Source organism: Papio anubis, chromosome 5 (assembly GCF_008728515.1).
Source record: "Papio anubis isolate 15944 chromosome 5, Panubis1.0, whole genome shotgun sequence".
Taxonomy (NCBI): domain Eukaryota; kingdom Metazoa; phylum Chordata; class Mammalia; order Primates; family Cercopithecidae; genus Papio; species Papio anubis.
In genome coordinates, this window is record NC_044980.1 from 4,689,113 (window position 1) to 4,704,212 (window position 15,100).

Genomic DNA, 15,100 nt, shown 5'->3' on the forward strand with positions numbered 1-15,100 from the left:
TTTGAGAGAGGTGTATAACCTCACTGCCTCTCTTGTTCCCCATTTGCAGAATGAGGAGAGCATTAGCTGCAACAAGCTGTTGAGACAGAGTAGCTGGGATTCTGCACAGTCTGCAAACTTCCAGGTGTGTAGTCATTTACAGCAAATGGAAGAGGCTACTATTGTGGTCTGAAGTCAGAGGCAAGGATGACTTAAAGTAGCAGAAACCAGGCCAGTGAGGGTGACCACCAACAGGCATTTTCTAAGCATCTGGGATGTGCTGTGCACTGCACAGTCACTGATAAGACAACCGCAAGGGTGCAGGCGCTCTATGATGTGGGGGGGGGGGGGTGTTGTGTGTGACCAGGTGGTAATAGATGACTAGGGGTGACAGGGTGAGGGGGAGTCTGTCCCAGGCCCCGCCCCTGCCTTCTGGTCCTACTGGCAATTTTCAGTGTTTGTCACCTGGTGTTCTCCTCTCTGTATCTTCTTTGTTTCTTTGGAGACAGGGTCTGGCCCCAACACCCAGGCTGGAGGTGCAGTGGTACAATCATGGCTCACTACAACCTTGACCTCTTGGGCTCAGGTGATCCTCTTACCTCAGCCTTCTGAGTAGCTGGGACTACAAGTGTGCATCACTATGTCTGGCTAATTTTGTATTTTTTGTAGTGGCAGGATTTCACTATTGTCTTAGTCTGTTCTCATGCTGCTAATAAAGACATGTCTGAGACTGGGTAATTTACAAAGGAAAGGAGGTTTAATGGACTCACAGTTCAACGTGGCTGGAGAGGCCTCATGATCATGGCGGAAGGTGAATGGTACATCTTACGTGGCATCAGACAAGAGAGAATGAAACCAGGCAAACGGGGAAACCCCTTATAAAACCATCAACTCTCATGAGACTTATTCACTACCATGAGAACAGTATGGGGAACACCACCCCCATAATTCAGTTATCTCCCACCAAGTCCTCCCACAACATGTGGGAATTATGGGAGCTGCAATTCAAGATGAGATTTGGGCGGGGACACAGCCAAACCATCTCAGCTGTTTCCCAGGCTGCTCTTGAACTCCTGAGCTCAAGCGATCCTCCCACCTCGGCCTCCCAAAGTGCTGGGACTACAGGCCTGAGCCACCACACCTGGATTCTGTGTCTCCTTTTCTGTCTCTTATAAGAAAACCCGCCATTGACTTTAGGGCCCACCCTGATCCAGGATGATCTCACTTCCAGATCTTTACCTTACCTGCATCTGCAAAGGCACATTCGGAGATTCCAGGTGGAAACGACTTTGGAGGAGGCAATCACCCCTGGCGTCCCTGAGGAGGTGCTGGTTTCTCAGAGAGGCAGCCTCTCAGATGAGGGGAAGTGTCCAGGAGGCTGGTGGAGATTGGAAATGAAAGTGAGCAGGGTTTTCACAGTGAGCCAAACAGCCTGGAGGCCAGGAGGAGAGAGAGGACCAGGAGTGATGCGACCTGGTAAAGCAGCTCCTCTCTACACACCCCTCTGGGGAATCAGTGCTGGGAGGAAACCTCGAAGGTCTTATTTCTCTACACCCTGGAATTATATGTGGCTGGCATCTTTCTGAATTTTGGGAATAGGTCTAAAATAGTGGCTCTTGGAAGCAGACAGATGAATTCGTATCTAGGTTGTGGCTGGAGCATGTCCCTTGATCGTTCTGAATTGCGGTAAAACTATCCTGCAAAAATGGGGCTCCTGGTTCTTACTGACCTATTAGGCTTGGAGGATGGCATGGGATAATGAAAGAAAGGCAGCTGCCTGCAACAGCAGCTCATTTCAGGTGCATTTCCTCTCGTTTTCTTACTGAGCCTCATTGCTTCTAAGCTCAGGCAGCCTCTCAAATTATAATTTAAGTTTAAAAATTCAAGTATAGATATTTTCAGAACATTTCCTCCTAAATACAACCCAGCCTGAGCCATCAAATTTTACGTTTTTAACCTTATCCCAAGAACCAATTTCCGAACCACCATTTAATGAACGTTAGACGAAAAGGGTTCCAATAGAGAGCAGAGAGCCCCATGCGGCCCAGAGTGAGGCTCCACGAGGGCGGAGTGCTGCTGTGCCCAGGGTCTAACCCAGAGATACCTGTGCTCAGGGAAAGAAGATCCTCGGCATTTGTTGTAACCCCAGGTCTTATCCCTTCCTTCTTTAGAATGGATGGTTCTGTCTCTTACGCATGTTTCGGTCTCATTTCTTCCCCTTACGATAATATTCACCGTGTCTCTTGTGCATGTTTTGAAGTAAAGACCAGGAATCATCCTTATTTTTCTTTTATTTTTTTTAAAGATTAAATTTAACAGGCGTTTTTTTTTTTTTTTTTTTTTTTTTTAGGCAGGATCTTGCTCTGTTGCCCAGTCTGGAGTAGAGTGGCATGATCTCAGCTCATTACAACCTCCACCTCCTGGGTTCAAGTGATTCTCACGCCTCAGCCTCCTGAGTAGCTGGGATTACATGCATGTACCACCACGTGCAGCTAATTTTTGTATTTTTAGTAGAGACAGAGACTTTATCATGTTGCCCCGGCTGGTCTTGAACTCCTGGCTTCAAGTGATCCACCTGTCTCAGTCTCCCATAGTACTGAGATTGCAGGCATAAGCCAGTACCCCAGCCAAGGAATATTATTTAGTTCTATCTGATTTGTGCCGAGGAGGTTTGGTGAGAAAAAGAAAGGAGATGGACTGGAAATCAGCTGTTGCTACATGCAGCTGCCTTTCCTTCATTATACCATGTTATCCTCCAACCCAATAGGTCAGTAAGGACCAGGAGCCCCATTTTTGCAGGAGAGTTTTACTGCAATTCTGAAAGGTCAGAGGACATACCCCAGAGGATTATTTCAATGTTCCTGGGAGGATAGGGCTCTGTTTTCAGGAACAGTCCTTGCTCTGGTTTAGCTATCAAGTAGCTGATAATACAGATTCCTCCTCCCTTAGTCACAGACTGTGGCTTTGTGGCATCTGCTTGACCATCTTAGGAGCAGCTCCTGGGGCCCGTCCATGGCAGAAACCTTTGCAGCACACTGGTCAAGGGTCCCAATATCAAGCCTAACACAAGCACCCATGAGGCCCGGAGATCGCTGCCCAGCTCCTTCCACTGCCTGGTTATGTGGTGGAGACCAGGCTTTGCCTATTAATTGATGGGTAGTTTACATTGGACATAACCAAAAACTTTAGAACTTCAAGATAAACACTATCTCGATTGGAACTGCATTGCGATGAAGCATTTTATTTCAGAATTTCTTGGCTGGCCTTGGAACTATTTAAAAGGACAACACTGAAGTCAGCAAGTGAGATGTCTCCAGCTTCGTTCTTTTTTCCTCAAGATTGCTTTGGCTATTCTAGGTCTTTTGTAGTTCTATATGGATTTTAGGATTTTTTTCTATGTCTGTAAAGAGTACCATTGAAATTTTGATAAGAATTGCATTGAATCTGTAGATCGTTTTGGCTAGTATAGGCATCTTAACAATATTAATTCTTCTAATCTACAAACATGAGGCATTTTCCCATTTATATGTGTCACTCATATTGTTTTGATCAATGTTTTATAGTTTTCAGTGTACAGGTCTTTCATCTCCTTGGTTAAATTTATTCCTAGGTATTCCATTCTTTCTGATTCTACTGTAAATGGGATTGTTTACTTGATTTCTTTTTCAGATAGTTCAACATTCATTTATACAAACGCAACTGATTTTTGTATGTTGATTTTATACCTTGCAACTTTACTGAATGTATTAGTTCTAACAATTTCTTAAGGAGTTTATATGTATAAAAAACTATAATTAAAAAGAGTATGGTACTGGAATAAAACCAGACACATACATCAACGGAACAGAATAGAGAGTCCAGAAATAAACCCAAGCATGTACAGTCAACTAACTTTCGACAAAAGCACCAAGAATACACAATAGGAAAAGACAGACACTTCAATAAGTACTGTTGAAAAACTGAAAGCCCACATGCAAAATAGACGCTTTTCTTACACCATGCACAAAAATAAACTTAAAATGGATTAAAGACTTAAACATAAGCCCTGAAACCATAAAAATCCCAGTAGACAACATAGGGGAAAGTCTTTTCGACATTGGTCTTGGCAATAATTTTTTGAATTTGATGCCAAAAGCACAGGCAACAGAAGTAAAAATAAATGAGTGAGACTACAACAAACTGAAAAAGCCTCTGTACAGCAAGGAAAGAAAACAATCAACAAAATGAAAAAGCAACCTGTGGAATCGGAGGAAAGACTTGTAAACCATACAGACAATAAGGGGTTAATATTTAACATGTATTGAAACTTACAAAACTCAGTAGCAAAAAGAAAAATAAGCCAAATACCTTGATTAAAAATAGGCTAAGGATCTACATAGACATTTTTCTAGAGAACACATACAAATGGCTGACAGTTATATAAAACAATGCACGACGCGAATCATCAGGGAAATGCAAAAGAAAACCACAATGAGATGCCATCTCATGCGTTAGGATGGCTATCACAAAAACCACGAAAAAGAAGTGTTGGTGACAACGTGGAGGAAAGGAACCCTCATACACTGTGGTGGGAGCGTGACTTGGTGTAGTTATTACAGAAAACAGTGTGGAGATTCTTCAAAGTAAAATAAAAATAGAACCACCACATAAAATACAAATCCTACTTCTGGGTACAAACAACCTAAGTGTTCATCAACAGATAAATGGATAAAGACAATACGGTATATTTGTGTTATATGTGTATGTATGTATGTGTGTGTGTGTGCACGTGTGTATATGAGTACATATATAAGGGAATATTATTCAGCTTTAAAAAAGGATGTCTTGCCATTTACAACAACTCAGATGAAATGTGAGGACATTATTCTAAGTGAAATACCAGGCAGAGAAAGAAAAATACTGCATGTCTCACTTATATATGGAATAATACCAAAATTGAATTCAGTAACAGAGAGTAGAATGGTGGTTACCAGGATCTGGAATGAGGAGGAGAGAGAAAAAGGTACAAATGTTTAGTGATGAGGTAAGTACTGAAGACCTAATGTACAGCTTGGTGACATAGTTAATAAAATGTACTGTATATTGACATTGCTGAGATAGTAGATTTCAAGTGTTCTCACCACACACAAAAAATGGTAACTGTGTGAGTTGTTGAATATGTTAACTAAAAAAAAAAATTAAAATGTTTGCCTATAAAATGGCATCCTCCTAGTGCTTCCAGTAATGATAGGATTACCTGGTCTTATCCTGGGCCTGGGTCTTGTCTACCAGGACACCACCTGACATGGCTTGTTCTGATAGTTCCATTGACCCTATACCAAATTCTGATGTTGCCCTGCACTCTTCAAGGTCTGTGAAGATATGATGTGATTATTTTTAATCCTGTTCGTTTCTGAATATAGAAGACTTTTAAATATTATAGAAAACATATTCTTTGCCTCTCTAATATAAAAACTCAAAATCAGTAAATAACATGCAGATAAAAACAGTCATGGATTGGAAATAGCTGTTAACACACTTTTATTTACCTCGCAGGTCAAAAAATATATCATAATAAAACTTAAGAACTTTGGAACCAAATTATAATATAAATGTTATGTACTAAAACACTTATGACTCTTTTTAACATATTCTTATAGGAAACTTTATTGTCTCAAATCTATAGTGAAGAAAGATGACAAATTAATGAACCAAGCATTGAGTCTGAATTAGGAAAAAAAATAGTGAAACATACCAAATGGAAGAAATAAAACAATAACAAGATAAGATGTTAATGAAATTTACGATAAATACCCTTAAAAAGGGTGAGCAACAAGTGTAGCTGGTGCTTTGTAAAGAATGTTTGAACACTGGCTAACGTCAGGTGAAACCAATCAAAGGCAGTTATAAATTAAAATTGAATAAAAATAGAAACATAGCTAAAGATAGAACAGAACTTAAAAGTTATAAGCCAATATCAAGAAACAATTTTATGTCAATGGCAATTTTTTAAAATAAATCACCAATATTGACACAAGGAAAAACCAAAACCTAATATAAGCCCTAGATTAATTCTCAAAACTACTCACAAAATGTACCGAGGACAAATGACTTTACTGGTGATTTTGCCAAACCTTCACAAATCAGATAACTCCTATCACGTACAAATTATTTCAGAAAATTAAAGGAGCAGGAAAACATCTCAGCATTTAGGAGGCTAGGATGGTCTAGCTCTAAACTAGACAAGGACAGTATGTGCAAGAAAAGTAAAGGCCAGTTTCAGTAAACACCATAGACCTAAACATCTTAAACAAGGTTAGCAAACCAAATTCAATTATAAATAAATATATATGCTAAATAAAATCTATATTTGATAAGCTTTGAATCTCTGTCCCTGCTCCAATGTCATGTGAAATTGTAATCCCCAGTATTGGAGGTGAGGCCCAGCGGGAGTCGACTGGATCATGGGGGCTGATTTCTCCCTTGGAACTGTGTCAAGATGGTGAGTGAGTTCTCAAGAGATCTGGTTGTTTAAAAGTGTGTGGCACCTCCCCCGCACTCTCTCTTCCTCCTGTTCCAGCCATGTGAGATGGCTTTCTTCCTCTTTGCCTTCTGCTGTGATTGTAAGTTTCCTGAGGCCTCCCCAGAAGCACATGCTGCTATGTTTCCTGTATAGCTTGTGGAACGGTAAGCCAATTAAACCCCTTTTCCTTATGAATTACCCAGTTTCATGTATTTCTTTATAGAAATGTGAGAATGAACTAATATGATATATAAAATATAAATACATATGTATGTGTATTTACATGCACACATATATATTACTTGATAAATATATATAATACATATTACATATTAATATACATTATTGTGTGTATGTATATATACAGAGAGATATAGATACATATATCCTCAGTAGAATGTATTCCAGATGGGTAGTAAATATTAGAAAATTGTGAATATACTAGTATAAATAATTCTATGTTTTGAAACAACCTAATTTTTTTCCATTAATAGGGAAATTGCTAAAAAATTGAGATGCACCCATGTGATGGAATTTTTATGGAGTAATTAAGATGAATAAATCATATCCACATATATCTACATGAATTTCTTTCTTTCTTTCTTTTTTTTTTTTTTTTTTTTTTTTTGAGACAGTCTCGCTTAGTCGCCCAGGCTGGAGTGCAGTGGCGCGATCTCGGCTCACTGCAAGCTCCGCCTCCCGGGTTCCCGCCATTCTCCTGCCTCAGCCTCCCGAGTAGCTGGGACTACAGGCGCCGGCCACCGCGCCCGGCTAGTTTTTTGTATTTTTTTAGTAGAGACGGGGTTTCACCGCGTTAGCCAGGATGGTCTCGATCTCCTGACCTCGTGATCCGCCCGTCTCGGCCTCCCAAAGTGCTGGGATTACAGGCTTGAGCCACCGCGCCCGGCGAATTTCTTAAAAATAATTTTAAAAATTGCTTTTCTGTTCTATTGAAATGGAAAAACATGTTGCTAAAGAAAACATTCAGAATAATTTGCCATTCATGTAAACTTAACATCACACAAGACTACTCTATTATTTATGTACATGAACACATACAATAAAAAATTTAAATGCCAGGAATGATAAACATAAATTTCAGAAAAGTAGTGATTTTTAAAAAATGGAATCAGAGATCAGTTGTAAAAGCTGGCATTAAATAATTTTTTTGAAGATTTGAAATAATTATGGTAACTAGCCAACTTTTCAATATTTTGTAACAAGGTGATGTCTAATTAGGTGTTTGCTATCTTTTTTGTTCTTGTGTATTTTAAATATTTCAATATTAAAAAATAGACATATTAAAAATTCACATAAACTTGGGCTTTTTCCTCACTTTTTCCTCATTTTGTAATGGGAAGAGAGGCTGTTTGATTAACATGATCCTTGGACATGTTGGTTGTTCTTGGAATCTAAAAAATGATGAAATGTGGCTCAGCAGTGGCTTCAGCCTGATGTGTCAATTCCATATTGTATTCATCTTCCCAGGCCTTGGATACAGGAGATGCCCCATTAAGACCCTTGGGTGATGGCTGTCATGGGCACTGCGTCCTTGGATGCAGCGTGACTTTCTTTGGGATGTGTAACACATATTCTGTGTATCTTGTACTCCTTGTCCTCTTCTCACACCTTTAAATTATAACCTCAGAAAAGTCTAGCATAAGGTCAGAGGTTTCAGATTTTTCTCCTGGCCTCCCAGCTCTACCTCCAGGCACTTGTGTTGCTCCTGCTGAAGACCTCCAGGGAATGCACTGCTGCGCAGGGGCTGGGTTGGGGCCTGGAGATGGCAGATTATAGAACTGATTTTAAGCATTCTTTTCTTAAATTAAGCCTCTATGCTGATATTTTGTTTTCTGTGTCAGTGATTGTCACCTGGGTATACCAACCCAGCCTTTGATTTGTATAAAGTGAAAGCAGGTATAAAAATATACAAACACAACAAAGGCTTGGCTTTGGGGGAAAGCTCTGCTAAGATGTCGATGCACCTAAACCATAAGCAAAACTATGTAATTGACAAGTTGTCACAATTATGGTTGGTAAGAGAGAAATTATATATCTAACATGTAATTAAAATGCTCCTTGTAAGCTTTGATGACAAGCTCCTGGAGACCAAGAAGGAAATAATCTTCTCAGTCAAACCAGCAGATCTGGTTTATAGGTCTTGTCAATAGAAAATAAGAGACATTTTTCTTTTGAGACGATGGACCCAAGTATATCCCACATCTTCAGTAGGTTACAATTTTTAGCAAGTGACAACACAAATGAATTAAGACAATTTGTATAGACCGTTGGGTAATTAGGAAGCCGTTTATTGATGACTCAGTGTGGTGCATAGGCACATACTGATCTTTTAAATAAAGCAATTACATCATTCTGGTAACTCTGCCATCTCAGTTGTTCAGAAACTTATGATTATTTCTTTTACTCTTGTGCACTGTATGTGGCTATAGTATTAGCCCCAGCAAAACTTGGAGATGAGTTATAAAAGTCAAATGCAAAACCAAAAGTTGTGTGTTTCTTCCTATGGGGATGGTGAGAACAAAATGTGGATTAACCTAACACCCAGTGGCTCAGGTTCGGTTCCGTCAGCATAAAGTGCAAAACAGGGACTCGCGAGCACATGATTTGCTAAGGGAGAATTCTGCAGGAAAACATGGAAGGACACAAGTGGAGAAGAATAAGAAAAAGGAAAGAGCTCACCCAGCATGTGGTACAGTCTAGCTGGAGTCTGAGCCCAGGGACAAAGCTGCAGCACATAAATCAGCCTCTGACTTGTACCCTATTGAGTCAGAGGGGCTGGATTCTGTTCCTCATATCAATTGCTCATTGACTGTGGGTCACACTCAGGTGGGGGCTGTGTCACTTCCCGATGATGCAGTTTCAATCAATAGAGGACGATTCGTCAAAGAAAGAGGGTAGCTCCACGTCCCTCTTAGCTAACAGCCAACACATAAAACAGGTGGGCGCTGGGCTGCCAGCCTGGTGAAGGGAAACCGGATGGGGCACCGCATTGTCTATGACACTCCACCTAATACAGTGTTCAAGTCCACTTATTCCTTTTATTAACTTCACATTGCCCATGATTCCATGGAATCATGCTTTTAGGGAAACATAAAAGGAGGATTGGTGGGGAATTTTATGCACCACTGTCACAGATGGCCGTGAGGCCATCACTGAAAGTGTTTCCCTCCTCTATGACCCATGCTAAATTCCTTGCACTCTTAACTAGTACTTTGGCTGGTCTGGGTGGATTGCCTGGTGGTTGACCCAACTCTCATCCTTGATGTATCTGAAAACCTGGTGACCAAACCCTCCGCAGGCTCTGATTTCTTTATCTATTATTGTTAAAACAGGGCATTGGACACTAAGAGACGCCCAGGTGGATTACCTGAGGGTGGCATCACTTAGCAGGAGTGCTGCATGGACCTTATGGCAGTCAGGGTGACATGGACTTCATGAATTAGCTACTGCTGTGCCTGATGATTTTCTAGCACAAGTAGCCCCAAGTGATCTGCAACAGCCATCGCTTCACATTGAGAAGGATTCTTTTTATTTTCCTTGTCAGCAGCATCCCCCTGTCTCGGTAAGAGCCCCTAGATTCATAATTAAGATTGGTGACAGAGCTAAAATTCTGGAGATGGGAAATATAAATTCCGCTAGTGGGGAACTGGAGTGGTGGAGAGTGGGGCCACTTCTAATCTTCTCCTTGTTTTTCAGACACAGCAATTGTACCTTTGAGGACATGACACCATGTGAAAATCATTGGTTTAATGGGAACATCCCATCTGAAGAATAGTGTTTCATCCTCACAGGCCATCATCTCCAGGCTGGAACTTCAGCTAACCTTTCAGAGGCCATTTCATCAGGCTTCCATCTCCTGGTGGCGGTATGTGGTAGGGTCAGTGGACCCAAGGTCTTGTTCCTACTGCCACAGTCCCTTTACTGTCCGGGGGATTCCTTGGACTGGGATGACATTACCCAGTATCCCATGTCAGTCAATCAGACTCATAGCGAGGCCTTGGGTATTATGCTGGGTGAAGCCCTGCAGGTAGGAAAGGCAAATCCAATCCCAGTAGGTGTCAAAATCAGTCTGCATGAATTGCTGCCCTTCTAGGAAGACTGGGTATGATATACTAAACTTTCCCCCAAAATGGTGGGGTGGTCTTCTTGAAGGAAGTGTGTATCAGGGGATTAGAATCAGCTTCGGTGACTGACTCATTAGACATTCAGCAATGGTGATAGGTAGATCAGCTTTAGTGAGAAGGTCTTTATGTGCCTGGCTCCATGACTAGCCCCCATCTCTACAACATGGTTATTCCAGTTTTGACATCACTGCACAAGCACCGTGTGCCAAGTGCATGGGCTAGCTACCATCAACTGCCTGAGTCATCCTGACCACTGGCTGTTGAAGGTCTCTTCCTCAGCAGTTGTCTCTGGTGTGGGGTGTGAAGATGATCACGCTTTCCCCACTCTCATGGATTCTCACACATGTCTCTTTCTGACTTTCTAGTTCCCAGTCTTCCAATATTTCTTCTCCCAGGACCCTGGCCAACCAGCTAAGCCATTTGCTACTGTCCATGGATTTATACCCATCTTTACCTTCAGTCATTCTTTCAAACAAGTCCTGTGCCTGAGCTTCAGCTCTGTTTGTCCTCTTGCTGTGGAAGATGGAGATCTCTTGCAATGATACCCAGAAGGCCCTCTCACTCTCACACATTGCTTTAAGTGACTGATGGTCCTAGACTGTCATTTCCTCTTTTCAAAATATCATTGTCACTCAGCAATAGTCACTCAATTCCATAGTCTTCTAATTATAATCTCTCCATTGTCTTCCCAATGGCAAAGATATTGCACAAATCAGAACAACCCTCTCTACTTGTGTCTCATGTCAGTTCACTATAGGTGAAAAGCATTAGCAGTTTCACTGCTTCTGTGTGCCACTATCATTCATCCACTGACCAACAGTGATGGGTTCATTGTTGCCAACTGGATGGAAAGTGATCGCACATCGGAATCCAGTTCTTAATGTTTGCTTCTTGGGTCCAGTTTTGGTACCAACAGTCTTAGGTCAAGTTTCTAAGAAGCAGAGTCTGAGACAGAGGCTCAGGTACATATGACTGTGGAGACAATGCTCTTCAGGAAATACCTGCAAAGCAGAGAGTGCCACTATCATTAATCCACCGACCAACAGTGATGGGTTCATTGTTGCCAACTGGATGGAAAGTGATCGCACATCGGAATCCAGTTCTTAATGTTTGCTTCTTGGGTCCGGTTTTGGTACCAACAGCCTTAGGTCGAGTTTCTAAGAAGCAGAGTCTGAGACAGAGGCTCAGGTACATATGACTGTGGAGACAATGCTCCTCAGGAAACACCTGCAAAGCAGAGAGTGACTCAGGACAGAGAAGGAGAAAGCTGGACAAGGATATGTTCTTATGGGAATCTTCTCTTGGTATCTTAGTGCATTTGGGATGCTGTAACAAAATACCATAGACTGAGTGGCTTCCAAACAACAGACATTTATCTCTCACAGTCTTGGAGGCTGGAAGTCCAAGATGAAGTTGCTGGCAAATACAGTATCTTGTGAGGAACTGCTTCCTGGTTCATAGATGGCCATCATCTCACTGTAATCTCCCATGGTAGAAGGGGCAAGAGATCTCTCTAGGGTCTCTTTTATAAGGGAACTAATTTCACTCGTGAGGGCACCACCCCTGTTACTTTATTGTCCCTGAAGGGCCCCAGCTCCCAATACCATCACACAGGAGATTCGGTTTCAGTATATGAATTTTGAAGGGGCATGAACATTCAGTCTGTAGTATTTGGTTTATGTGGAGAGGGCTCTGGAACTTAGATCATACCGAGTTGATACCTGGTTGAGGCTGGGGTCAGTCTTTCGTACCTCATATCTGTGAACCATTGGTGATGGGCCACATAACTTCCTAGGTGAGGTGCCATTAGCAGCCAACACTCACAGTAATTGGTGGGCAGTACCTGCCTGGTAGAGAGGATATGGGTGAGGCACTACACCCACATTGTAGGTTCAAATTCTAATTTCATCACACACTGGTGGTGTAAGTTGGGCAACTTAATTCATCTCTGTGCTCTAATCTAATCTATAAAGTGCTACATAATAAACTTTCAATGTTAGTTTTTATTATTGTTATTTTTAATTTTGTTGGCATTGTTGTTATTTACTATTTAATAGTGATTTTCAAGATGCTGAGTATGAACAAATATTTTTAGATAAAAAATACAGTTTTACTAAGTACTGTGGAAAGGCACAATTAACAGTGACAAGGTCAGTTCTCAAATGGCCCATGTTCATTTGTTTTGGTAAGATGATACAATTGTTCAATACTCGTGCTGTGTAAAATAATTAATGGCTTGTTGAATGAAATTTCTCATTAGCTAAACTTAGGAGATAAATATGAAATCTACCAACAGGTCTGGCTTATAGGTCAGAAGAGCTTGGTCCCATGCCCAGACCCATTTCTGACACACTGTAAGACCTTGGGAAGTTGACATCCATCTCTATTCCCCTGTGGGTTTCATATCAAATGATGACAGGGAGGAAACTGACATCTAGGAGTGTGATCCTTACCTGGGGCTGGTCAACTGTAGGAAACAGAAATCCATTTAAGCCAGAGCAAGAAAATAGTTCTGAGTTCATCAAATCCAAAGAATGGCTTAAAAATTGTCCCAGGGAAGTTGGAAATCAAGGTTGTTTCCAGGATTTTACCATCAGGAATGTCTGTATATATCTTTGAGAATACAATTCAAATTCTAACTCTCTCGGTCTCTGGGTCTCTTAGTTCCAATCCTCAAGAACAGAATCTGATTGGCAGCCGCCCAGACAATATCTTGGCTCATGATGAGGCATTGGCCTGCCCAGGTCCAATCAGCTGCAGCTAGAGATGGCCCAGGTGGTGAATGGCAAGTTAAGCATAGCAAGGGAAATGCTGGTTACCAGCTCTGCTTTGAGACTGCACCACATGCAGTCATGAAGCTACCTGCTTTCTTCATGGTAACCTTGTTGATAGGTATGATGACCTCATCTTGTAGATATGGAGGTTGAGAGAGATAAGATTACTTTCCAGCACGGCAGTTGGGAAGGCAGAGCTGGAATAACTCTGCCTTATTTTATGCAGGGTCTATGGAAGAAAGAGTTCTTGCCCCAACACAGCTCTTCTAGGACTTGTCAATACTGGGTTTTCTTTAAGGTGGGTAACAATGATTGATCCCCATGCTGTGATGGTGGATGGTCATCACACCAGCTTGTGTGAGCAAGTGTTTCTTCTGTGTACCTAGGAAGCTTACCTTCTGGCTATGAGGAGTCCTTGTCCACTGCCAGAGAATACTGAGACAATGGCCCACGTCTCACCTTAGCCCAAGTTTCATTCTTGGGTCTCCCAAGGCAGATCTCCCCCGCATATGGGAAATCATTCTTCCGGCTTTAGCCTGGGGAAAATCAGAGCCCGGCTGTCGGAGAGCCAGGAAGTGGTGCAGCTGTTCAATACATCTTTAATTAATTTCTCCATGGACAGCCCCATAATCATTCATGATGCCTCAAGTCATGTGGTCATTCTGGAATACTGCTGGGAAAACTCAACTTTTTAAATGGTCCTGCTTGATGCTTATATTGTGTAGAAAGCTCTTCAGTTCTGTTGGTTTTCTCCATCAATCTCATTATAATTGTCTCACAGTTTCCACAAATTCTTCAATGTTCTGGTCTTCTAATGGGATCATTTTATTTTCCACTACTGATATGCATTTATTCTTACTTTTGATATGTACTCTTTAATTTGGTAGAATTTTGATTGAGACAAAGGCAGATATGTGAGCTCAGCTGTTTTGAAGAGATGCCCCGGACCTCAGTCTGCATTATTGATAAATGCAAGAAACCAGGCTTAACTCTTCAATATACATGGACTTTTCTGTTTATGTGCTGTATTGTAATGGTACTTGAGGTTTTTGGTTTGTTAGTTTATTCCTTTCATGTGAGGTTCCAACAGTAGATAACAATGTGGGTAACAGTTCCAACATTTCCAACAGTGGAACCTCACAGGCACAGCCTCTGGAAAAAATGCAACATGAATTTTTAACAGTTGATCTTTTCATCTTTTATTAATGAATATATTTCTGATTAATAAAAGTTTCAAGAAGAAAGGTAGATTCTGTTGCAGACACAATGACCAGAAAACACAATTTCTCCTTTCTTTTCAAGAAACCTGTACACATTGAGTGCCACGATCATATAGTAGTATGCTCTGAATGGGGAAATGCTTGGCTCCTTTGCACGTGAGAATGTAGAGATATTTTTCTAGACAGCAGAAGATAAGTATTTAGACGAAGCCTGTATCTTTTAGTCAACAGGAAAGTTTATCTTGAGTCAACAGTATGATATGGCTGTGACAAAAATCAAATGTGATCTTTAACTGCAATAAGTGAAGCACGATAGAGTTAGAACACTTTGCTCAGTTTTGGGTCCTGCACTTGCAGTTTTTTTTTTTAATCTTAAATTATTATAAGACCAATAGCCCATCATCTCCAACCAATCAAAAGAACCTTGCCATTCTCCCCCAAAGCTTCTCCATTCCAAGCACAATCTCTCCTTCCTTTCTT